The following is a 25,040-nucleotide window of genomic DNA, read 5'->3' on the forward strand; positions in this document are numbered from 1 at the left end:
ATAGGAAACATGCTCGCTAGGATACCACATTAATGAAATTATACAGATTGCAACACGCAGCTCCAGAAGTCACAGGAACAGAAGTTTTAACCCAACATTGAGTAATTATGCTGAAATAAATTAATGAATACTTGTCATATTTCTTTCAACTGCTTTGATGATTAAAAACAAACCAGATGCTCATGTCTCCTGAAACTGGTAAAATTAAAATTGCACAATACTTTACCACCATTTGAACTGATTCCTTGCTTTACTTAGACTACAGTAGATCTACTTAACCAAGTACCTCAACATCTCTGTGTGGTGTGCCTTTTTAACAATGAACACCTCCTAAAAACGAAATTTTTAGAGGAAAAAAGAAGTGCCTTACTCGAAATACTGAAATGCTCCATATGGAAACACTGTCCCATCTGAGCCTAACACTGTGCACTGGCTTAATGACATGTGGATTGTGTGCAGGAGAAAGTGGGGTTTTGTTGTGTGCACACACATCTCAATAACAGTACCACAGGAACAAAACAAAACCTGTGTAACCTGCTCATTCTTTCCTGGGCATCATAAACTGTCCCAGTTCCACGTTGTACCACGTGTAGCACTTGCTCTCTAAGGTCAGATTAAAGAGTTATGGCTGAACAGGACAAGCTCTATCATTGCCGTTTGTTTAATACCTGCGTGACTGAAGCTCCAAAGCTAGAACTGTTATAAAGGTCTTCCAGGCAGAGGGGTACAAAGTACTAAACTTCTGTATGAGAGAAAAAAATATGATTCTACAAACTGAACAAAGTTGAGAGGAAAAAAATCAAGAAAAATAGGCAGGAGGAGAATATTTGATATTAACTATTAATTTTTAATTGGTTTCTTTAAAATTGCATTTGATATTATAAAGACCAAATTTTCTGTGGAAAACTTTGCTTAAATAAGATTTTGTACTGGGACTAGCTGCACTGTGGCCCCACTTCAGATCTGTAAATTACTCTTGAAATACCAAGGATGGCTGGAGATTATTTCACACTTGAAGTTCCAAGGGTGGCCAGAGAATATTTCACACTTGTCTCAGGTGGAGAGGGCACTGCTATGATGTCAGTACCCTTGACAAAGCGCCCCCTGCCCCTGGCTGAACCATCCCTGTCCAGTGCCTGCAAGAACACATCTGCCCACACTCTCCTGGCAGTCCTCTCAACCATTCCCCCTTCCCATGGCATAACAAGACTGACATATTAATCTTGCTTCATTTGAGCTTTGATAACAAATGCAGGGCAGATCTTGTCCCTGAGCACAGTCCTGACCAAAGGAAGATGGGTAGATGTGTTCTTTAGCCTTGTCAGTTATGTTAGAATTACAGCGTTATTCTTACCAAAATCCCATCCGTGTAGAAATACTCCAGTATTTATACAGCTATGGTTTAATTTCAATTAGTTGAGCCAGCATAAATTTTGGGTATATACAAGGCTGGTTATTTCCAAAATTACAGCTCTGGGCTCACCAGTGAGGCTTTGCTCCACCAGTAGAGCCCACTCAGGACCCTACACCATTCTCCCCAGATGCTCTGAAAGGACAGAGAAGTTTTCTCACAAGCCCACTATGTCACTGTACATTCTCAATATATTCAGATTTCTGCTGTAGGAGCATCTTGTCCCACAGTCTCTCTGGACAGGGTATTTGTGTGGATGGACAAACTCAAGGGTTACTCCCCAGTGAGCTGGATCGTGCTGACACCATACACTGCCTGAAGAGGAGTAGTGTAAGCACAGTCATTGAGGTTACCCTTGCAGCAATAACATCCTCAGAAGTCCTAAATACATTAATTAAGCACAAACAGCTGACTTCAACGAAGCAAATGAGCTCTGCAGACCAAACCCAGCAAGATTATTTCAAAACAATTTAGGATCCAGGCTCTATCTACTCCTCCTCAGGACACAGCCAAATACTCTGGCCAGTTTACAGCTGACGCACTGGTGAAGTTTTGAGAAATGATGTATACTTTAAAAAGAAAAACATAGCAATGCATGCTTGATTGGATTGGGAACGAGACCGGCTTTTCTTTTCTGTGTACACACTTATCACTATGCTTCACATTTATAGACACTTTCAAGAGGTAAAGTAAAAGTTTACCCAGTCAAGATAAGAGATGCAGAAGAAAATGTCAAGGTTTTAGAAACTGATTAGAGAGTAGCAGTAGCTTTTGAACCTAAGAAAAGGAGTACACTTGTGTATTATCAGATTATTAATGAGATATTTTGGCTAAGATACTCATACCAAAAGTAGAGTCTGTACCAGTCAGAGCTAACACAGCCCTATGGAATGAACAGGACCAGAGTTATTTTTTAAGGGCTGTCTGCAGACTCAGGTGTTGAATTTACCTCAACTAGATTTGAGTTCAATTAACTTTTTAATGTCATCTTCAGAATGCTAATGTTAGATTAGTAATTTGCTTGTAAATTAAAATTTTGAAACACCAATCCACAATAAAGAAAAACAACTGCCATCAACAAATTAATGGGATCTGGTTTATAATCTGCTGTTTACATTTAGGAGCTAAGCAATGGCTTTCATGTATAAAGTAGCCTGCAATTATAATGTCATTGCTCATCTCTTAAACTTCCTTCTTATCTTTATCAGGTTTTGTTGGTAGTAAATCTGGTTGATTTCTAAAGACAAATAATAAACAATATTTGATTTTAAAGCATTTATTGCAACCAAATTTGGAAAGTGAACCTCACATAATTTTAAACAACCCAATCCCTGAAACACTCAGCCCATTGAAACTGAATATTTCCAAATCCCGTCTGTGGGCATGGGAGTTCTCCCAGCTGTAGAAGTCACTGTCTCTGTTGGAGACTTCAATCCAATGTCTTTCCTCACACCAAAGAAGTTCCCCAAAGAGTTGCAAGCATTGGCATGAGCTATGTTTCAGGAGATAGAACAGTCTTTAACCTCCTGGTAAACCAAAGTTTTCTCAATCTCTCTTATCAGAACAACTATGACTTTGCAAATCAGTGTTGTGGGGTTTTATTTTATTTGCTTGGTTGTTTGGTTGTATTTCTGTTTTAGTTTTTTTTTTGTTGTTGTTGTTGTTTGTTTTTTTGGTTTTTTTTTTTTTTTTTTTGTGCTATGGTTGCCTCAAATACAGAGTTTGTTTTTCTCTAGTGTAATTTTGCAGATAAATTAAAATTTAGAATACAATGAAGGAGGCTGTACTTTAAAATCTCACTCAGTTCTCCTCTCTGATATTTTTTGACTGACACAGATTCTTTTCCACAATTAATTTCTTTTCCACTCCCAAAATTTTCAAATAAAAATCAAATTGTGTCCTGACTTCTTGTATTTAGAGATTCAGCACCCTTTGGATGAGCTTTAAGACAAGGCAACATGAGGCCACAAAGAGTTTTGACTGTATAAGGAGCAGAAACCTCACTGTACAGGCTGCATGCAGCATCAGCCCATATTCTGCTGTATTGCTGCAGTGCTTGGAGCTTGAACCTATGCAGTGTGCCCAGCCCAGAGAGGAAAAGAACCAGATTAAATCAGACAGATTCAATCTTTTTGAATAGCAACATGAAGTCCTATTTTTATATAATAAATATATGGAGAGGAACATGTCACCTCTGGAAAATCTGGCTCAGATTTTGTACGTCAGTCAGCACACAATTAGAGTTACTGGGATAACCTTTAACTAAACCATAAACGTTTAACTTTAGTTACAATAAAGACACAATCTTGCTTTCAATACAGGCCACAAGGCCAGTGACAAGGGTGTAGATGCTTTCATTTCTTACCAGTTTATTCTCCTTGACAAGTACTTGTGATTCTGCTGTGGACACTGAAACTGTATGGTTACAGATCCTAAGTCAGAACTGTTACAATTGCACCTGGAAAATTAGAACAGCTTTAACTCCTCTTCTAAAGTGATCCATGCATAGAAAATGAAGGAAGCTAAGTTAAAGACCCATGGAAGGGGAAATTACAACTGAAACTATGATGGTCCTACTTACTAAAGTGGCAAACCACTGCTTTGAAGGAAAACATGTCAATCATTTGTGAAATCAAAGGTAAATGCAGCAACGCCAGAATTCTCAGCGTGGTGGTTTGCAAAAAAGGGATGCTCTGGCTGCAAGGCAGATGGAAAAACCAGATAAGCCAAACCCTTGACTTTATTAAAATCTATTGTTCTTACTACTCTTATTATTGTGAGTTAGAATTAAAGCTCTTTCTCTCAGGAGGTATGGAGCTTCATACTGTAGACTTTAATATTGTAAAACTGAAGAAAGAGATCAGAATAGGCACTTAAAAGTAATTAAAACAAACAGGCAAGAAAGCAGCCATCCCTCTTTGTTCATCTACGAATGGAGAGCTGCTCCCTTCCTTAAACAGGGAGGACCTGCTCCAGCACTCCAAAGTGGCAATTGAAATTGGGAGGTTAAGTGCTGGCATCAGAAGCTTCACTTTGCTCTGCATTCCTGAAGGGGATGAAAGCCTCGTCTTGATCCCTTTTAATTTAATGGTAATTATGCTATTACTTTCAGTAAAAACAGCACGAGGCAGAGAGTCCTGCAAGAAGTAATATTGTTTAGGAAAAGTTAAACTGCTTTTCTTTCCCCGTGTCACTCTGGTCACCAGAAAAAAAATGAATGGAAGTGTGTTTTCTAACTGGCAGTTCTTTCAAAATTTGCAGTAGAAATCCAAGTTGCACCAGCTCCTGAGCCTTTCAACTTAAGGTTTTGCTTGGCCCAAATGAGTTCCTAAAGGCCACCTCTTTGGGGTCTAATAGGAACTACCCATCTGAGAGTCACAGAGTGGCTGTATGGACAGAGGACCACACGCAAACAGCCGCTCTATTTGCAGGAGTCCTGAGACTGCAGTGCAAAAGCAACAGAATTAGGATTCCCCGTTTGCCTGTCAGTGTGCCAAGCCAGTGTGAACTGGCTGAGAAGGGGAAAGCATTGTGTGCAACTTCCATCACTGTGTAGCCCAAATACATACTGATAGGTCATTTTCTGTCTGTACTGTGCAAATTAAACACTTGCCTGTCAGAAGAGAAGCCATTATCTCATTAATACCCTTACTGATGTCATGCTTGTTTATTATTGATTTAATTATAATGAAGTATAATTAAGAACAAATTATAGGAATATGCTTTGTTTATGATTCTTACCAAAAAAAAAAAAAAAAAAAAAAAAAAAAAGAGAGAGAGAGAAAGAGAGAAAGAGAAAAGGTCAGGCCATGCACCTATTACACTGAGTAACCCATACTCATCTGAGTCATTCTCACTGAAATGATCAGGAAAACTTGCATAATTTATGGGCACTGTCTACCCAGCCAGTCTGGTTATGATCTGTAACAAGGTTTAAAATGAATTTTCCAATCATCTCCACCAACTGCACACTCATTCTGTCCACAGAGAATGCAAGAAATGGATTCCTTCTGAAATAAAACAGAGGCCTACACTCTGTAGGTGCATCAAGATGCACTCTAAGCATGCTTCAAATGCGCTCCATTACTTGAGTCCTCTGGACAGCTTTAAAACATATGCATGATGGGGATATTTATTCAAGGGGCCAGCCTAATGCAGTCCAAAGCAAGACCACCAAACTGCATACAAATATGAAGGAAGGGTCATCTTCACCACTTGCATTTAGATCAGCCTACTGATCCACCTTCACTGAGATAAATTACTGCCTAAAATAAAAAAGCTCTTATCTCAGAGCCGGCGCCACTAAATAGTGGAACGCAACCATGAGTCAAAGAAAACTTGGAAATTATTATTAGGGAGAAATTACATGCAAAAAAACAGCATAAAAGACACATAAATACTGAATTCATTACTCTGTGAATACAGTTACACACACTGGCAAAATCTTTAGGCTCCACTGAGTTAAAACACATCAGTATTCAGAAGTGATATATTAAATTGAAAATACCTGCCAACTAGGAATACAAAACCACACAAAATCAATAAATTGTACAGTATTTAAGAAAATGCAAATGAATGAGGAAATTCAACTGTCTATGTAAAAAATATGTTTATTAATTTATCCAAAAGTCATATTTATAGATTTTGTCTCTAAATGGAATGTTATTTAATATACATTTAACCAAATGAGGGGAGAGTGGGGAAGGGAGGAAGAGTGGAAATTACAGTGGGTAGCTGCTATTGCACTGGCAAATCCAGAGCTTCTAGAAAATCATTTATAAATCTAAGATTCACGAACTGTGATTTTACATAATCTCTGTTTTCATGTTTTAAATATCTCAAACCGTCTATATGTAGGAGATGCTGCTGCTGCTGCCAAGGAATATACACATCCCCCATAGCACTTCACAGCAGAACTGCAGCAGGGATAAATATGTTCTGAAAGGCTTTGATTGGGAAGAAAGCAACAACCATTATTTTTGCCTCTTGCAAAATATGTTAATGAACCCAAAGTCCCTGGGCCCCTGATGTTATTATTTAGCTCTCAAATCAGACTACTTTACAAGTCATGCACCAATCCAACGTGGTCTGAAGCTTGTGCACAAACCAAGATGTGAACTGAGAAGTCATAGGACCATGGACACCTGTTGACTTCAGGGCTGGTTTAACTTTGCAGTATCTGAGAGCAGCATCTGGCAGCTTTTCTGCTTCATTCAAGCATTAGCCACGTATTGTTTCTATACACATCCTTGGCTGATGAAGCTGTTGGAGCACTCATCAATGGCAACGTCGATAGCATTTCTCGACGGCCACCGAGGCAAAGTATTGCCCGGTGAATCACACAGCTCATCCCCTGCAGGCAGGGAGGGGGCTGCCAGGGACTCAGCTGGAGCTAGCAAGGCACATGGCCTCGCTATTCTTCCCCCAAAGTGACATCCTCCTCGGCAGCTGACCGTCCCTCCGGCTGAGCCCAGCCACGTGGGGTTTGTGCCCCGGGCAGGGTTAGCATCTCCCATTCTCTGCGGGGCCGCCACTCTCCAGGTGGGAAAAGCAGCATGTCAAGCAGAGATGTGCCATGAGCTTTATTTTGCTAACCCTGGTAACCCTCACTAAATGGAAAAAAACTGGTGCCATCACTGTGCATCATTTTTGCTCTGCAAAACCGTTTGACATCCACAAATCCCGGCAGGTTAATAAAAGTGGTGGAATTACTCCCCCTGAGTTCAGCACAAGGCTGCAACTCAAAGAGCTACAGTTTCAAGTGAGTAAAGAAATACAATGTAACTTCATATGACACACATTGTGATTTCAAACAAAAATTAACATAGTTTAGATGCATCAGAGTGGAATACAGGGCCTGGAGTGGTCCCTTAGTCAATTTATGTCTAGAATATGTCACAGTTAGAAATGAATACAGAAAGAAAAAAATACAAAGCAAGACAAAAAAGACAGTTGTCTAATAAATCCAAGATAGTATATTTTCTGTGCTAATCCACACTGCAGCAGCATTTCCAGCATATTGAACTTGTACCAACACAGGCACAAATAGAAGGGCAGGTAAAGAAAAACACAGCAAGCACCAGTTTTATTTTAAGGGCTGTAGGAAGTGTCGTGCCTCATGTAGGAGGCTGCTTTTCGCATTACGGCCATGAAGGGTGCAAAGAGAAAAGGGGCGTGTGTTGTGACTAAAACACCACTGCTGTTTCTGCTAGCACATTTATTTAATTAACACAGTCTAAATTAAAGTTGGGCTGAGACAAAGAAAAAACATGTCTAATTGCAAAAATTTGGACCCTCTCCCTTCAGAGGGCTATACACCACAAAAGGCTTCTTTCCAAGTTTCCCAAGGACTTGCATAGTGAATGACACTTCTCCATGTGCTGGACACTTTAAAGCAAACTTGAAAATCAACCACTTTGTGTGGGCAGTGTTTTGCTACTACTAACAGGACTGACTAGCAATAACTAAAACTTTGTCTACTACCAAGGGTCTCCTGGTCCTGCAGAGTCAGGCACCATGACAAAATTTCTCTTTTTAGACATCAACAACTAAGTGATATATTTTTAAATGCTGCTGTAGTATTACTGTCTTCCCCCAGAGATAGCTGAAATAAGGTCATGCAAGGAATACATGAAACTGAAATCAAGGATGAAACTTCACAGAAATAGTAGAAAAGAGGCTTCTCAATGTAAACACATCTTCTCATGCACTTCACCTACAGGCTTAGCTTCACAGCTAGTTAGCTATGGCTAGAGCCAAATTCTTATCTAGAGTAAAGTCCGGGAAATACATAAGGTGGAAACTTGATACCAAGTTAAAATCTGGCTCATGGTATACGAAGTCTGAGATGTTTGCAGAGCAGCAGCTTGCTCTGCGTTCTGGGAGACTTTCTAGTACTTAGTATGTAGAAACAAAAACAAATGACTGTGTTTGTTTTGGTTTTTTCTTTCTGATAACACTTTAATCTCTAGCAATCTTTAGCACTAAGTCTCTGTGTGTGTGTGTATCTTCTATAACCTGTTACAGACACATGAAAGATACATGAAAGACCTTCCTACCTGAAAGATAAAATTCCCTGAAAAAGACTTTATTAAGTGCACTTAGGGCTGCACTCCAGCTGCAGGGAGGGATAAGGAGTGAAAACCACAAAATTTGGCTTGTGGCCATGCTCAGGAAATTAAGAGTTTCTTCTGGGATTTATCTAATCATTTGTCTATTTACAGTTGACAGCATCCCTGTTATCCCTTAGCCTCCTCTGAAGAAACACAGCTCACTCCAATGCCAAACTAGAGGACTGCATTGTAAAAAACACATGGAACAAACCCACAAGTAAACAACTCAGACAGTGATGTAGTTTTAATTTGCAGACTTTTTTATAGTTTTTCCTAGGAAAGTCAAATGAGATTTGGGAATTCTCCTGATAATTTTTGCACCACTGGGCTGTTTCCAACCATTTTGAGAGAGGAGCAGAACTAAGACCTCACACAACAAGGTGGCCAAGCAAAGCAGACTATGTACTCATTTCCCTCAGAAGAGGCAATGGTGTTAGTTCATGGCTTTCCAGGCACCAGGACACGCCCACCAAAGAAACCAGTCTGTATCATCATACCAGACTCAGAAATACTTTTAACATGATAAAGTCACAATCTGAATAAAAAAAAGTTTGAGTAAGCAATTGCTGTAGATGATGAAGACATCAAGGTGAAAGATCTGAAGGCATTGTTGCACAGGCTGAAAAATTTGGAATGAAGTAGAAGAAAGTTCTTCACCTAAAACTTGCCATTGCCAACCAGGTCCCATGATCACAGGTTCCTCAGGTGGGACACACTAACAAGGGTCTGTCCTAGACAATTCAGACACACTTTTTTTTTTTTTTTTCCATTTTCCCATAGTTAAAAATCACTTTCAGTATAAAGAAAGAGAGCTTGACACACACTTTGTAATGGGTTTAAGTATATAATACTCATATACTTGTTCAAAACCTGTAATGCAAAGAGATGCTCTTGGACTTCATGACTTCTAATGGCAGTGCCAGTTAGCTACTCCTTAAGTGATTCCCATTATCAATTCTGATTTCATTACATCTCCTCTTGCTTCTAGGCTGTCAAATAAAAGAGAAGCTTGTGATAAAGGTTCTCTGTGCTGCTCATCTTTTTATAGACTATTACATTTCCCTACCACACTCGAGTTTCCTATCCAATGAGTGCTATAAAAGCTTTGCTATGAGCCAATAATTTTTATTGGTCTGGTTTTGTATTATCCTTTTCTAGATGACCAGAAGTGCCCACAGTATTTCAGGTACACTCACTGACCTGTGTAACAGCTACAGTTCTATAAAATATTGCCAGATTTTTTTAATTAGTCTCTGTTCAGTTCCCACTGTAATCTAACAATTTTTCCAGATTTTCCTTTGTCCTTTTCTCATGATGCTCCTGAGTTAACACAACACATTCGAACAGAAAAGTGCATACTTATTCCCTCCAAGTACTTAAGATTTTGAATATTAAGATTTATTTACCATCCTCTGCCTTCATTTTTTCACATGTTCCTCAGGGGTTAACTTCATGATTAAGTTCTGTCTGATCTTTGCTAGACTTTACTTAAGCTAGAAACATTTAATGTCATCTGAAAATTTTGCTGTATCATTGCTTGTTCCTTTTTCCAGTTCACTAAGCAGCACCAGACCTGGCAAAGAACCTTGTAGCACCCCTGCTGTTACCCTTTTGCTATGCTGAATATTTCGTGTACCTTAGCCAAAACCCCTTAACGAGCCTAGCCTGTATCTTTATCACTCTTATTTCCCAAGGTTATACACAAAACTCCAGCTCTTATTCGAGTAAGAATGCTAGATCTACATGGATTTCCATGGTTATTTTGCTTGACAACAGGGTGTTCCCAATATCAGGGAACAAAGCTTGTTTTCACCAGAGGCAGAGTCAAACAGTGGCTGTGGTTACAGGATTATCTCAGTTTATCTTATTTATAGATCTTTATGGATGTAGCTTCTTTGCTCTGCCAAAAGATCAGATTGTAAGTCCAAGTCCAACTAAAGGTTCCCACAGGTCAACCCAGCTCAGACCTCGCCTGAATTTAGCTTTCCTGTTTCTCCGAGGATGGATTCATACTGAATCATACTTTTCTACCTGAACGAGGGTGCAATGACACTTTTTTTTTCTTGCTGCTCTTGTTGTGCCCTTAGTACTTCACAGCGAGTGGCTTCACTTTCCAGAGATAAAGTAACGCAATAAGCCATAAGCAGAGCACGTAATGCTGTCATCCTTTCCACATCAAATGAGGGAACCTGTTCCTTTGGCTTTTCCTAAAGGGTGATACTGAGGAAATCAGTTCCTGGAAAGCAAAGTTCTGCTAACCAGTAGAATGTTTGCAGTGCTTTAGAAAGAGTCGGAGTTTGCTGAGCTACCACCACGTCAACCAAACGCAACATTGCCACAGTACATGTTGCATCGGACTGACGTTCATCCAGCGCCCACAAATCGGGCTTTGCAGGAGCCCCGTTCATACGCTTATGTCCCTTAACTGTCCCTAAGCCGTGCCGCGGTCCCGCTTCGTGGGGGCGGGGGAAGAGGGGGCCGAGGCACCTGGCTTGTTGTCCCTGCCCCTATTTCTCTCCTGCGGGTAAAATTTGGCATTTGGTCCAGCGGGGCGGGGGTCCCATGGGAGGTGACTCCAGGCATCGCGAATATTCTTCCCCCCTTCCAAGCGCGGTCCCCGCATTCCCGAGCAGGAGGGGGCCGCGTTTCTACCGCTGCCGCCTCCCGCTCTTCCCTTCCCCGCCGAGGCCGAGCTCCGCGGGCGATGCTCACCTTGAGGTACTCGTTCTCCGAGCGCAGCTCCTCCACCTCCCGCTGCAGCTCCTCTGGGGCCGCCGGCGGCGGCTCCCCGCGGCTCGGGGCTCGCCCCCCGCCCGTGGCCGCAGGTAGCACATCCCCGCGGGAGCCGAGGGCCGGCGGAGCTCCGCGCCCGGGGCCGGGGCCGTGGCCGGCGCGGGGCTGCTCGGCGGCGGGATGAGCGGCGGGATGAGCGGCGGGATGAGCGGCGGGCGGCTCCCGCTCGCGGTCGCTGGAGCCGGTGCCGGACTCGGCGTCGCTGCTGGCGGCCGGGGCCAGGCGCTGCTCGTCGGAGAGCGGCTCGGAGGGGCAGTCGGAGAGGTCGGAGCTGCTGTCCGTGTGGCCGACGCGGGCCAGCGCCGCCGCCGCATGGCCGCTGCCCGCCGCCGCTCCCCGCTTCGCCTTCCTGCCCTTGCCGGGCGGCGGAGCCGCCTCCCCGCCGGGCTGCCGCCCCGCGCCCCGGCCGCCGGGCCCCGGCTCCGGACCGCGGGCTGCCCGCTTGGCGCAGGGGGCGGCCTTGGCGCCCGCCCTGCCGACGGCGGTGACGGTGGCGGCGGCCGCCTTGCCCCCCGGGGCGGCGGGGCGGCGGGAGAGGCGGCCCGGCGCCGCCAGGAGCCCCGCGGAGGGCTGGTGGACGCCCGGGTGCGGCGACGAGGGCGCCCGGGCGGGGAGGCCGGGGGACTTGGGGGGCGCGGGCGGAGGCTTGGCGGCGGCGCGGGCGTGCAGGTCCTTGAGGAAGGGTCTGGCGGGCGACGGGGCGCGGTGCAGCCGCTTCTTCTCGGCGTGCGGGTGATGGTGGCCGGGCGAAGGCGGCGGCGGCCGCAGCGCGTCGCCGGGCCCCGGGCCGGGGCCGTTCAGCGCCTCCATGGTGCGGGCCGGGGGCGGCGGGGCGGCAGCGGCGGCCGCGGGGGCGCCCGGCGGCGGCAGGAGCGGCGGTCCCCGCAGGGCGCGGCGACAGGACGGGCAGCCTCCTCCAGCCTCCCTGCTCGCTCTCTCATCACTTCTGCTTCTCCCAGCCACAGCCCTCACACTTTTCTTTCTCGATCCCCCTCTTCCTGCCCCCCCACCCCCACCTTCTCCTCCTCCTCGCCGCTCTCTCCCGAGCACTGATTTGTTTCAATAAATCGAGCCCAAATCCCCCGGTGGCAGCCGTCTCCTCCTCCTCCTCCTCCTTCTCCTCCTCCTTCTTCTCCTCCTTCTTATTCCCCTCCCGCTCGCTCCCCTCTACGCCTGGCTCAGCTTGATGCTGCTCAAGTTGTGATGCAGCCCAAAAACCCGATCCTTCTCCCCCCAATCCGAGGCAAAGGCGTGTTTTCCCGGCTGCCTTCGCCCCCGCTTGCAAGCCCCCCGCTCAGCCCACCGGCGCCGCTAACCCCATCACTGCCCCGGCTCCAGCCGCCGCCTCCGCCCGGCTCCTGAAATAGCCCCGCGGCTGCCGGGGCCGCTCCGACTCGGCGCTGCCCGCCCGTGCGCAGGATCCGCCCCCTCTGTCAACCAGCCAGGCAGCTCTCCTCCCGCCCGGCAAACTACTTTCCTCGCACGCTTTATTATAGGGACGCCTCTGCCAGCCTCTTCCTATCAGAAAGCCTCATTTAGGGAGAAATTTTGATTTCCCAGTCATGAGCTATATAGCGTTGCCCGTTTTGGTTGTTTTGTTTTTGTTTTGGTTTTTTTTTTTTTTTTCCCGAGCTAAGACTTCATGGAAACGCTCTCTCCAGGGACTGGCAGCAACAAAACAACAGCCACCGCATTATCTCCCTGCTCAAGGCAGATACAGGTTCACCTAGAGGCAGAGCTGAGTATCCGAGGATATCAGCAAGTTCCTGGCTCTGGCTGAACTACAAAAGGCACGGACACGTCTTTTTGGAGCACGAGGATATGAAATTGCAGCCCTTACATTTGCAAAGCACCCGGAGAGTAAATGAAAGGGAGGAGAGACTAGGGCGTGGGAAAGAGCCTTAATGGAGAGGGCAGAGCAGCACCAGCCGGGATGTTTCCGATTCTTCCGCTGGGACACAGCGGACCTTGGAGTAGCCGCGGTGGCTGCCTTATCTTGTCAGACGAAAGTAAATGCGTGCTTAGCTTCTGAAGTCCTTGGGAGGCGCGGATCCACCTCTGGATGTCAGGGACTGCAGCGCACTCGGGGGAGGACAGTCCCGGACGTTTTGGGGGGGATGGGAGGGTGGGCAGCACCCTGCGGCGCTCCAGGTCCCCCGCTCTGCTCATCTGGGCTCAAGGCATTACCCCTAAAGGCAAAATCCCCAAGGTCTACTGGAGCCGGGGGGCAGCGGGCCAAGGCGGGCTGCTGTTTCTGGCAGTACCGGTCCGGTGCTGGGGTAAGGTCGCGTTGCCCAGGGAAGAGACAGGACCGCTCGGGCATCCCCGGCTCCTTTCTGCCGGTAAACGAGGGGAACACCGATGTATCCTGCGGAATAGCGCTGCCGCATGAGTATGCAACAGGTAGTCCTTACTTTGTAAAGGCTGCGAAGGTGAAAAAAATATCATCCAAATCAGAGATGTATTTACAGGTCTCCAGAACTTGGGAGCAGCTCCACGACAGAGCCCCGGGCAGCCGGTGTGGGCAGCGCCAGCCGGGAGAGCGGTGATGGGCGGGATGCCGCCGGGGCAGGGGGCGAGGGCGGCTCCAGCCCCGGGAGAAAGCCGGGGCTTGGAGCGGCAGCGGAGGGGGAGGAGGAGGCCAGGTCCCTCCCCGTCCCCGGAGGACGGATCTCCTCGACAGGGCGGTGTGGTCCTTCCGCGAGTGGGCAGACGATGAAAGCTCTGCTCCGGGGCAACCAGCGGTGATGCCATGCTGTGTTGGGTGTTTTTTTTAATCTCTTGAAAAATTTCACTTCTGTTAGTGCTCTTTATTTCCCACCCGTTGGCCTCGCTGCCACCCGGCTATGTTTCCGCATCCAAATGTGCCTTCCAGGTCACACGGCAAAGTACCTATTGTGGCAAAGATGGCACTGGCTGCTGCCCGTATGTACATCTACTACAGCTACCGGCAGGACTTCGTGGGGCCAAGTCCTTTAAAAAATATAGAAAACACTTTGAGGAGAGTCAAACACAACAAACCCGCTCGCAGGTATAAGTCCCCTTATTCTCCCTCCATGTAAAACATCAGTAATTTACTTGTTTGGGTGAGACAATCACTGTCTATCGCTTCTATAGAAGCAATATGAAGTGGCTCAGTTGATCTAGAAAAATGGCTTATAAAATACAAACTACTGTTACATTTTAATGGCATAGCATTTCTATCAGGCCACTACATATTATCAGTGTTCCCTACGGAGCTGTTGTGCTCCTAGTTATGGTTTTGGATTTTTTTTAATTTTTTTTTTTTTTTTTGTCACTACACTGCTGAGCAGTTCAAGGAATTTTCCTTTATGGGAATGTGAAACAGAGTGAAAGAGATGGCAAATGCTGTGTTTCATAATGAGAAATAGTAATTATTATGGAAACACTAAATATTAGAGATGTTGCTCTACACGGGAGATATCAGAAAGATTGTTTTTCTGTACTGTGTCACCACTCTCACTTGGTTTTGGCTATAAATTCCAAGAATAGATGGGAATTCCAGCTTCACCTACTAGATTTGCAAAGTGTTTATGCCTGTGATGAAAGAGGAACTGCTCTGTGATAATTTATGAGTAGCCTGTTTTGACTTTGCCCCCTGAACAGAATGGTTCAATTCAAAAGGAAAATGAAAGGAAAAGTATGGCTCAAGATAAGCCACTTTTCTACAAACAATAGCTGAGGGACACTGCCAGGCTTCTTTGCACTGGAGGGGAAAAGAATTAGGGATGTGAAAAAAGGAGTACATTCACAAAAGGCTGGGAATTGTCTGGTAGAATTAATCTGAGACACTTAAGTGCCTGACAGAGCCCAGTTTCCTGTGGTTACCTTGTAAATTTTACATTGCAAAAACACGAATATATATATATTTTTTCTATCTTACTTACATTTTTCTAGCCCACTAAATACTTTGTTTCAACTGCTAAATGTTTCACGTTTAAAATTGTCCTTTGTATTGCTGTGCATCACTGACCACAAGCTCCTGCAGGCAAAGAGGACTAAAACTCATCCTGACTTCTGAGGAGGTGCCCTTGACAAATAGAGACTGAGAATAATGAAAAGCCCATGACAAGGCAGGATGACCTCAGATCGGAAAGGAGACTGGAGAGTTGATACCTCTGTAAACTCTGTGTATCTTTGTGTTGTGTGCACCTTCTTCTCATTGAAACATACAGTAATGTTCGCTGTCCCAGACAGCACCAATTCAACCAGGCGCCTTAATAAAGTGATTTATTCGCATTAATGCTCAAACAAAGTCGGGCTGTGGCACTGAAAATGTGCTGCAAGCAGAACACATTAGAGGGAGATGAATGATCAGTCACATCAAGATCCCTTTATGCTGTGCTGGCAGCATAAGGCATTTAATAACAAAGAAATGCAGCCCCTGTAGCCCTCCCTGGGCATGTGCCTGGCTGGGTGCAGATGGCAGATTTGTGTGGTATGAGGCCAGCTGTAGGATTTTGGCTGTGTTCCTCTGTCCTCTGCTGTCGTGCAATGCCTACTGGAGACCTACAAGAATGGTGTAAACAGGCATGGCGTGAATGAGGATAAGACCCTAATATGAAAGCTAAGTACATACCACAGAAATCTCCACTGGGCTAGGCAAATGCCTGGTAAAAATTACTGGTATCATATTACTTATTTATTTATATCAAAACACTTTTTTTCCTTTACATAAAACTCATTATTGGGTCTTATAGGAAAACACAGTCACAGGCTACCATGAGCCACTAATTCTCCTCTCTCTTTTTTTTTATTTGCTTGTAATGTCCAATTGTTTTCTCTTATCATAAATTAGTCATGCACTCCCTCCTGGTGGAATGGTTTCTTATATGCTTGTGTAGCTCTTAACATAATAGGACATCTGGGTGTTGGTTGAATAATACAAATAATCAGACACAACATTTTTACAACATGTTTATTTTGGCAATGCTGATATCCTTTGTCTGATTAATGCTGACATTTGATAACTGAGCTGTATTTGCACAAATAATTATGAAAAGTAGATGCTAAGCCTGGCTACTTAGATTAGCTATCACACATCTTACAAAGCATAAGACAGTTTTTGGCAGTGCAGGACTGCTTAAATTCTTTTCTTGGGCTGAGGCACGAGAGAGTTTCTAATTACTTAGCGAAGATATGAAGAGGCTCAATCTAAATGTAAATTTGCCCCTTAGCCAGCCCAGCTTACTGTAGCCTAAGTCTAAGCTGTTATTTTCTCCCATTTCAATTCCCTATTTGAGATCTTCAATGATACCACAAGAGCAGCCAACTTCTAATGGTCAGACTCAGAGTTATGAGGGAGCACTGATGTTTACAGAGCTAAATCAAAATAGTAAATGAAGACACAAATGCATCCATACAGGCCATATGTATGGATAACCCAGCATAAATCTGGTTGAGTCTATTATTATTCCCCCTTTATATGTTGCAGATCATGAGCTGTAATTTCTTTGTGGCCACATTGTGCTCTGTGATTATACCATCCCAGAGGAATCCTAATCAGGGCCAGCAGGTGTTACAGTGACACGTTAACAACAGCAATGAGGCATAGCTTCAACAGAAAAATGCATGACATTTTCAAGTTCACAAATTCACAAATACTTTTTTTTTTTTTTTTTTTTTTGCAAGCTCTCCCTCAACTGCTCTCTCTCCCTGAGGGGTTGATTCAAAGCCCCAAAGACCTTTTTTTAAAGCTTTATTCCTGGTCCCAGGAGTTAAATCTAGATTGTCACTTCTTGCTCTGTATTTGTACAAAACCTGGTTATTAGAGGTCACAGTTCTTCATGGAGCTTCTGTCCTACAGTAATGATATTACTAATTGCCATAACTTAGGCAGGGAATGGAAATAATTGCATGACTAGCTCCTGTAAGGGACTTTAGCTGTAGAAGAAGAGCATGAGGAGATGTTAGGCACATTCATCCAAAACTGTGATCCACCAAAATCCATTCAGCCAACCTCACAGTCTCCTAACTCCATTGGTAAACTTCATTTTGGCCATAAAACTCCATGGATGACCAGAGCTTTTTCCTTGTCCATGCCTGCTCATTCAGAGCTGGCAATGGAGCACCTGGGCATTGTGCAGTTACCACCAATGCTTTCTAAAGGGATTTTTGGGGTCCACACAAAACACAGAGGCAATCAGCTTGGATGAGAGAACAGCAGCACCTCACCTCTTGCAGAGGTGGCCATGTGTCAGGGCAGCAAGTGAGAAGTCTGACTTTGAAGCTTCCTCAGACTGCAGGGATTAAAGACCAAACCCTTAAACACCAAGGGGGATGATAATTCCTGCTGGTGCTGAGCCTTTGTGTGTCCATGTGAGAAACCTCCTGGGATCAGGATCAGGTTGGGAAACAAACATGGCTCTTGCACCCTTGCTGGGGAGGAGCTTGTGCTTCCCTCTGCAAGCAGCAGGTGGTTCCCATCGGTGAAGCCATCCTTACTCTTCCCAAACATGGAGCTACCTCCTCTCCCAGTTCCTCCACCTTTGGGTTAGTCACTGCTACCCAGGCTGAAATCTACAACTCTGTTACAGGTGGGTGTTCCCAAGTGTGCACTGTTCCTCTTTCAATATCCAAGGAAATGTCAAAGAGCCAGAATGTAAAGTCCTTTATGTTCAGCACCACATAGGCAGAGTTTTTCCAGTCTGGCCTGCTTGAGAGTCACAAAAGTTCATGCTGAGGACTGACTTGGTCTGTTACCCATGGTTCCATCTCCACAGAGTACAGCCAACTGTCATTTCTAGAGGGAAAATAACCTCCAAAATTATATATCATGCTATTGTAGCAAGGAGTATATACCCTGCTTTTAGAATTATTGCCTCTTTTAGAACTAAACAAAGGAAGTGTGGTTTCCAGTATTAATAAATTTGTACTTTTTCTTCTTACAAACCACCTGTGATGTCAATAAACATCCACACGCATGCTTAAAAATTTATCATCTACTTCCCATTGTGGGCACAAGTACTTGGGATCTACTATTGTCTGTAGCACACCACCGTGTGCCACTCATTTTCCAGCTCCCTAACTTCCAAAGGATCACTTATGTCTGATGAGATGCAACAAGGAGAGACCAAATAAGTCAAGAACCATTGAGAATCAAAAGTTGTGTCTAATCACAGGCACCAGAAGAGGAACAGCTCATTTTGGGTCTTTCTCCATAGACAGAGTGCACTTGGGACAAAAAGGTAGCATTAATTTATCAGGTATTCAATGAGGAAAAAGAAAGATGGGTCATATACTTGTTACTTACTGAAGATGGATGCTTTTCACAGTTTCTGGTTATTGAAATTGATATGCATTAGTGGATACACTGTTTGTAAGATCCAGTTTAATATAATCTCAACACCAGAAATATTTCACAGAATTATGAGACATTTTAAAAGCTGAGGAGCCAGACTAATAAGATGCCTGTTGGTTGGTAGTATGATTAGTTTGTATATCCTGCAAGGAAAGTGTCACCTTACACTGAGCAAAACATCAGTCTTAGAATATTACAAATTATCCATTTCTAATGGTACAGTTGGCTGAAGAAAGCTACAGAAAATCTAATTCTGCACACACACATACCTCTGATAAGTAACCAATACCCCAATATAGCAAACATTCTGTAGGATCAACTTCCTAGATATATCTGTGCCAAATTTAGCAATTAGAGTCAGTATTTTTCCACAGTGCTTCATTCCCACTGTATTATTTCCTACCCATAGCACCTCTTCAACAGTTTTTTTTCTGACCATAACTAAGGAGGCTGTTCCCAGAAGAAAATACCCCCAAATTTTCATTCATTCACACTTAAATTCCTCTTAAGATGCATGGGCAGACATACGGTATTTTTTGGTTTACCCCTTTTCAGTAATTTCTATAAATCTACCTCCATTTCATCCCAAACATTTAGGACCTCTGGCTTTAGTGCCAGTTCCCTTCAAAGCTATAGCCATTTTGATTTAAGACTGTTTTTTGAGACAGTTGCTCCTTAGTTTTTTTCCTGCCTCTGAAAATGCCAAACAATTGCTTCTTACAAATACTTTGCCTGTGATGGTTTAGGAGTTCTTTGTCCTCAGTGCATCTGCTATTCTGTTAGGGTTCAGAAAAGCTGATTGCTAAAGTCTGCTTCACAATTCCCGTGTTTCCACATGGAATTTCCTCTCCAATGCTCCCATCCAAATTTGGGGCATGTCATTGCTTCCCCATGTGACACACAGGCAAGCTCTCAGTTATGCAGGACCTTTGAGGCAAGCACACAGTTAGCTCCTGCAGTTTAGACTCAGCTGAGAAGGCTCTACAATGAGCTGAGGAATCAGGGATTTTTAAGGAACATGCAAACAGTGTTTAAGGACCAAAATTAAAGGCTCAGAAGAAGCAGAGCCAATGAGCAGGAACACATTATTCTTACATAAAGAGAAGTATTAGCAAGTAAGACTCATTTCCATTCACTGAAGGAATATTTGGAAGATGGACCATCTATTGTGGGAAACATGGGAGAACACAATACCTACAATCTCAGCACAATATAACTCACCAAGAATGGTAGTAGGGGTATGGTCGGGGTTCTATGTTCTTTTAGTATATAAATAATTGACTATAATTTTAGAATTTAAATAAATATGCTAGCACCCCCTATTCAGAAGTCAAAGAAGCAGCTTTGCTTACTTTCTTGTCTTGTAGGGTATTACAGCTTGTTTCTTATCAGTAGCAGAATGGAGAATGGTGTTTCCCTTCACCTCTAACAGAAGGTTCAACAATGAAGATGTTCACTAAATCAGGGAGTTAATATCCACAAAAAAAATTTTTAGATCAGCAGACACTTATAGCACATCAAAGGGGTGTCCTTAGCACTGAATTATCAGAATTTCAAAAGAGGCTAAAAACTTCGCCGTGTATCTTTAAAATACTTTAGGGGTTTTCTTTTTTGAGGCTAGATGAAAGCAGTTCTTTATATAATTTAGTATTAGAAATGATAGTGTTTTATAAAGAATAAGATACAATCTGATAACTAATTGGTATACTGCAATTCAGGTTGCAGAGTCGAGCCCTGAATGGAGCTGAAGTTTCTTGACAGGGCAGGAAAAACAAGGAAGAAGAAAAGTTTCCTAGTTATCTTATCTTGTAAAAAAGCTTAGAGTCTGTACTCCAGTTTCTGAGGGAAGAAATATCTCTTTGTCAGCTTCTTACCTGGTGATGGAATTACAGCTCTGCTAATCTTTATTTAAAATTGTGAGGTGACAGCATGGTGCTAACACTGACCAGCCTTGCGATGTTAAATGTATTTAAATGCCTCACCTGTGAAATAATTTGTCCAATAGTCATATGAAGATCTTTTTACATTAAAGAAAAGATAACCCACAACCTCAGCATATTGGATATGTGTCTTGGTCTGGGAGTGATTACAGGTTCATACTGCTGTCCTTACACTGATGCTGCAACATCCTAAATTAATTTTATCCTGACCCTTATTCAGAACAAGCACATTGGAGGGATGCCACAGCAGTGGGTGTCCCAGGAGTGCTGCTCACGTCTGACCCCAGCCCTTCAGCCCTGTGCTGAGAGGAGACAGGACCCAGATTTCGTTTTCCACCCTTTCTCCCATCTGTGCTGCTGTGGGCTTGGCTCTCTGTCCCAAGGACTCAGGTTCTCCATCCCCAGGGAGGAGCTGGGAGCTGCGTGGTTTGGAATGTGGGCTGGAGCCCTGCACATGCTGCCTCTGCTGCTTGTTTCCCTGGAGAAAGCTAATTCCACTGACTATGGTGGCACAGCTTGTGACTGCTTGGGTAAGACTAGATTAAGCCCAGAGGAAAAAAAAGAGTAGGAAGATATGCCTTCCAAAAGGGGATGTCAGCAGAGAAGTGAAATCACAAGCCAGCTGCTGCTCAGTGTGAGTGCGGAAGATGATTCAGCACTGGATGCAACATAGACATTAATTAAAAATAATAAAATGAAGCCATTCCTCAGTAAATCTAAGAGTCTTCTAAGCACTAAGAGTTTATGAAGTGCACAATAAACCATTTAGGTAAAATTTTTCTGAAGAGTTTTGATAAAATCTGACTTTGGATGCTCTTGATGGTTCATCTTGAAACAAGCTAACAATTTTATGCAATGTGGAAAGTATGTAAGAGTAACCGGAAGAAATGGAAAACTGTTAATCATTGAACTTGTCAAGGAATATCACAATACAATTGGCATCTTCAACCTGTTTATTGGCAGTGTAGAAAAAAAAGGAAAGATCTTAATTCATTAGATTTGCTCATAGCAAAATACTATTCTGGTGGGTCAAGACTGTGACAGACTCTAGGAAAACCTTAATGAAATTACATAACAGAAAATTTTATGGCCAACTAAATTTAGACTTATGCAGGACTGGGAACTAGAGACAAGCTAATAATTCTTTCTAAAATGCATTCAGCATATATAGCTTTTGTATGTGTTTGAGAAATGCTGAAGACATTTATGTGAATATGATAAAGAGAGGTTTCCAAAGGTTTAGAATTCACTGAATTGAGTGACGTGAAAAAGAAATGTACATTAGAGTGGAAAATGTGGCAGTAGAACACAGAACAGGGATAAGCTTTTCTTCACCAGTTTTCTACGAGAGGGAACTCTACAGGATTTTTAAAATACAAGCAAAAACACATACTCTGCATCATAGCTTATCAACAATAAGAAAAACTAAGCTAACAAATATAAAATGAAGTTTAGGATAACAATAGGAGTAAATACGGAATGGGGGAGAAAAATCCTATTTTGAAGGAAAATGATAGAAGGTCAGTAGAGAAGCCCAGAGAGTTTGTAGACCCAAAATGATCAGCTGGTTATCACAGGAGCATCTTTAATGTTTTCTGTTTATTAGGACAGTCAAGAAATATTTCAGTAGTTAAAAACATAACTTTAGTCTCCTTTGAAAAGGATTTACTCTGTGGGTTAAAAGTAAGAAATGTGTTGGTCAGCATTATCTGAAGCCCCAGCCAGCAGGCACTGTAGCTGTGTGTGCTGAGAACAACTCAGAGATGAGAACTGGATTAACCTTTCATCATTTTATCAAGATCTGTGCTGAGCCTGTTTTGGCACACATTACATATAACTAGCATCAGATTGTAAGTTACATTGCTCACCCAGAATTCTGCAAATTTATCATCATCACACAGCAAAGTGGAAAATCTGGGGGGGAAGGAGACAAAATATGGATGAGGAGAAAAAGAAAAGTAAGGTTACAGATAAAATTACCTTACAATAATTAATCAAATACCCATAGGTCTAGGTCATAGGTCTAGGACTTCCTGTTACAGTATATTTGGAAAACTATCCCAGTGCAGTCTGACAATGACTTCTATCTCCCTCTCTTCCACTTGCCACACACCCTTTCCAGGTAGATAAAGAATATGGAGGGTAGGGAGGAGGAAGGGACTGGTGGAGGCTCCATGAGACACTGTGGTTGTGCACAACACCTGCTGGCTGTGCCTCCCTCTAACAGATCCACCCCACACACCACAGACCTTTCTTGCACGAGGATGTCCTTCTGTTTTCTGTGTTCAGTCGTGCAGAAGCCTTTCACCCCTCAGAGGGGGATCAGCTTTGCCCTGAGGAGTCTCAGCATAACGTGGCAATTCATGAGGAACACGGCAGTGCAATTCCGTTTCAACAACGAGTTTATGTTTGTGCCACCTCTCATTTTTAATTCATGAATACATTAATTTTGTATCATTTGCATCATAACTAGAGCCTTTCCTGCAAAGGAACACTAAGGATTCATTATTTTTACATTTTTGCCTGATATTTTGCTTTGCTCTTAGTCACCTGCTCTACATGAATCAATATTACTTTTCCCAAATAACAAGCATGTGGGCAAAGTGCTGATATTATAACTGGGACAATTCCCTTTAGCAATAAACAGTGAACAATAATGTAAGACATTATGATATGACAGCCATCACCTGAATGAAGAATACACATCTGACTCATCCTTTTTGCTGTCTATCAACAGCAATTCATTTGGATGTGGCAGTGCCTCACAACAGGTTGCTTTCTCATTTCTTTTGGACTTTTGTACTAAAAATCTGTTTTCTCCACATTCCAGAGATGTTTATCTGTTTTTATAAAACCCCGGTTCTTCACTGAAGGCCAAGAAGGATTTGTAGTACCTATTAAATTGGCAATTGTTGCTGATCATTTTTAAGTTTATCACATTTTGTAACTTTAAAGCTCCCTTTAGTTGCTTTAATTTTGGGGTCAGTACACCATCCTTTTTTCATTCAAGACAAGAGTTCAATATCTCAGGAGACAAAGCCATGCACTATTTTAACAGACTCTTGAAGAGATTAAAAAGTTATTAATGGATCCTATGGTCTAGATGAATACCTATTGTGCTGATGTGACTGTATGAAACACAAAAAGAGGATAAAAGGGAGGTTCACTTTTGGCATTTAGATTCTCTTCCTTTACTACACTTTCCCTGAAGCATGTCCCTGCCTTTGTTTATCTCCATCTCCTGCTTTCTCTTCTCTTTTAACTCCTGCCCATTCAGAGTATTAAAATCCCCTTTTTCCTTTGGGCCACATTACTCCTCTCGTCAAATACTTGTTGCCTGCAGCATAATTTTTAAGGTCTTATCCTCCCATCTTCATGAGGCTACCCATGCTTCATGCTTTTTTCCAAGCATAAAATATAATCAGGCTTGCAAAGGCTTGCAGAGTTTGAAACCATTATGTTTAAGTCTGGCAGTAGGTCAATGCAGAGATATAGCTGCAGAGCTGCATTTTGGTGGTTTTTTTAATGTCTCATCTGTAGTAGAGGTCAGCTGTGTAAACTACCTGTTGAAACCTTTTTGTGATGGAAAATCACAGTAAATACACCATCAAAAAGAGAACAGGGAAGGAGAGGGAAAAAGATAACAGCTGCTCAGTGAACTCATTACCTCACTATGGGATGAAAGGTGATCAGGAAAACCTAGTCTTGGGTATTTGGCAGTGCTTTCCTGCCTCACCTCCTCAAGAGCAAGTAACACCCATCCAATGCAGGAACAGCATTCACAGCCTTTCATGACGGATGCAAAATATTACTTCAATTTATCTTTTTTTTTTTGCCTCCCCAAAATAACACATTTATCGTATTTATCCCTGAAGAACTCTCAAGAGTATGTACCAATTAATATGCATATTTGAAATTTTACGTTGTATTAGATGAAGAATACAACCCAAGCAAAACAATCAAATATAAGGTTAAGAATTTAAATCTATATTGTTAACTCAGGGCTACCACACAGTAAAGAGCGAAGCCTTTTAAAGAATACCATACAATACATTACAGATCTAAGCTTTTCAAAGCAGGATATGCAGGATTAGGGCTACATTTAAATCCAAACATGATAAAAGGGAAAAACCAAATAGGCAAAACAGGACTACTTTACAGTGTTACATAAGAACTCACATAGGAAAGTAATTCAACCCCTGATTCTGTTTTGTAATGGTACCAGGAGGAAAAATAATATTTAAAAACATGAATTTTTTTTTAATTTGTCCTTATCTGATCTGATACCAAAAATATCAAAATACTTTAATCCAAACTGTATGGCTATTGCCATCACAGCACAGAGCTCATTTTGTTTGTGAAACTCAGTCCTGTATTTTCTGTTTTAGCACATATCAGTGTCTCTCTTCAGTACCAGCTCAGCTCTGACATTTTGGGAGTTTGTGGCCACTGAAATACTCAGC

General features: G+C 43.1%; 1 protein-coding gene across 3 annotated transcripts in view; it reads right to left on the reverse strand.

Annotated features, from left to right (window-relative positions):
* The window catches only part of MTCL1 (microtubule crosslinking factor 1), a 102,431-nt gene extending 91,099 nt beyond the window's left edge, over window positions 1-11,332 (reverse strand). For 2 of the 3 annotated variants that reach the window (XM_053954895.1, XM_053954902.1), the window contains exon 1: window positions 11,236-11,286. The gene's annotated coding sequence lies outside the window, so the exon portion shown is untranslated. Of the gene's footprint in view, window positions 1-11,235 lie in introns of all 3 variants that reach the window. The other variant, XM_053954912.1, reaches the window with a different exon arrangement.
* Window positions 11,333-25,040: the final 13,708 nt, after the last annotated feature.

The sequence above is a fragment of the Vidua chalybeata genome, chromosome 1, assembly GCF_026979565.1.
Source record: "Vidua chalybeata isolate OUT-0048 chromosome 1, bVidCha1 merged haplotype, whole genome shotgun sequence".
Classification (NCBI taxonomy): Eukaryota; Metazoa; Chordata; class Aves; order Passeriformes; family Viduidae; genus Vidua; species Vidua chalybeata.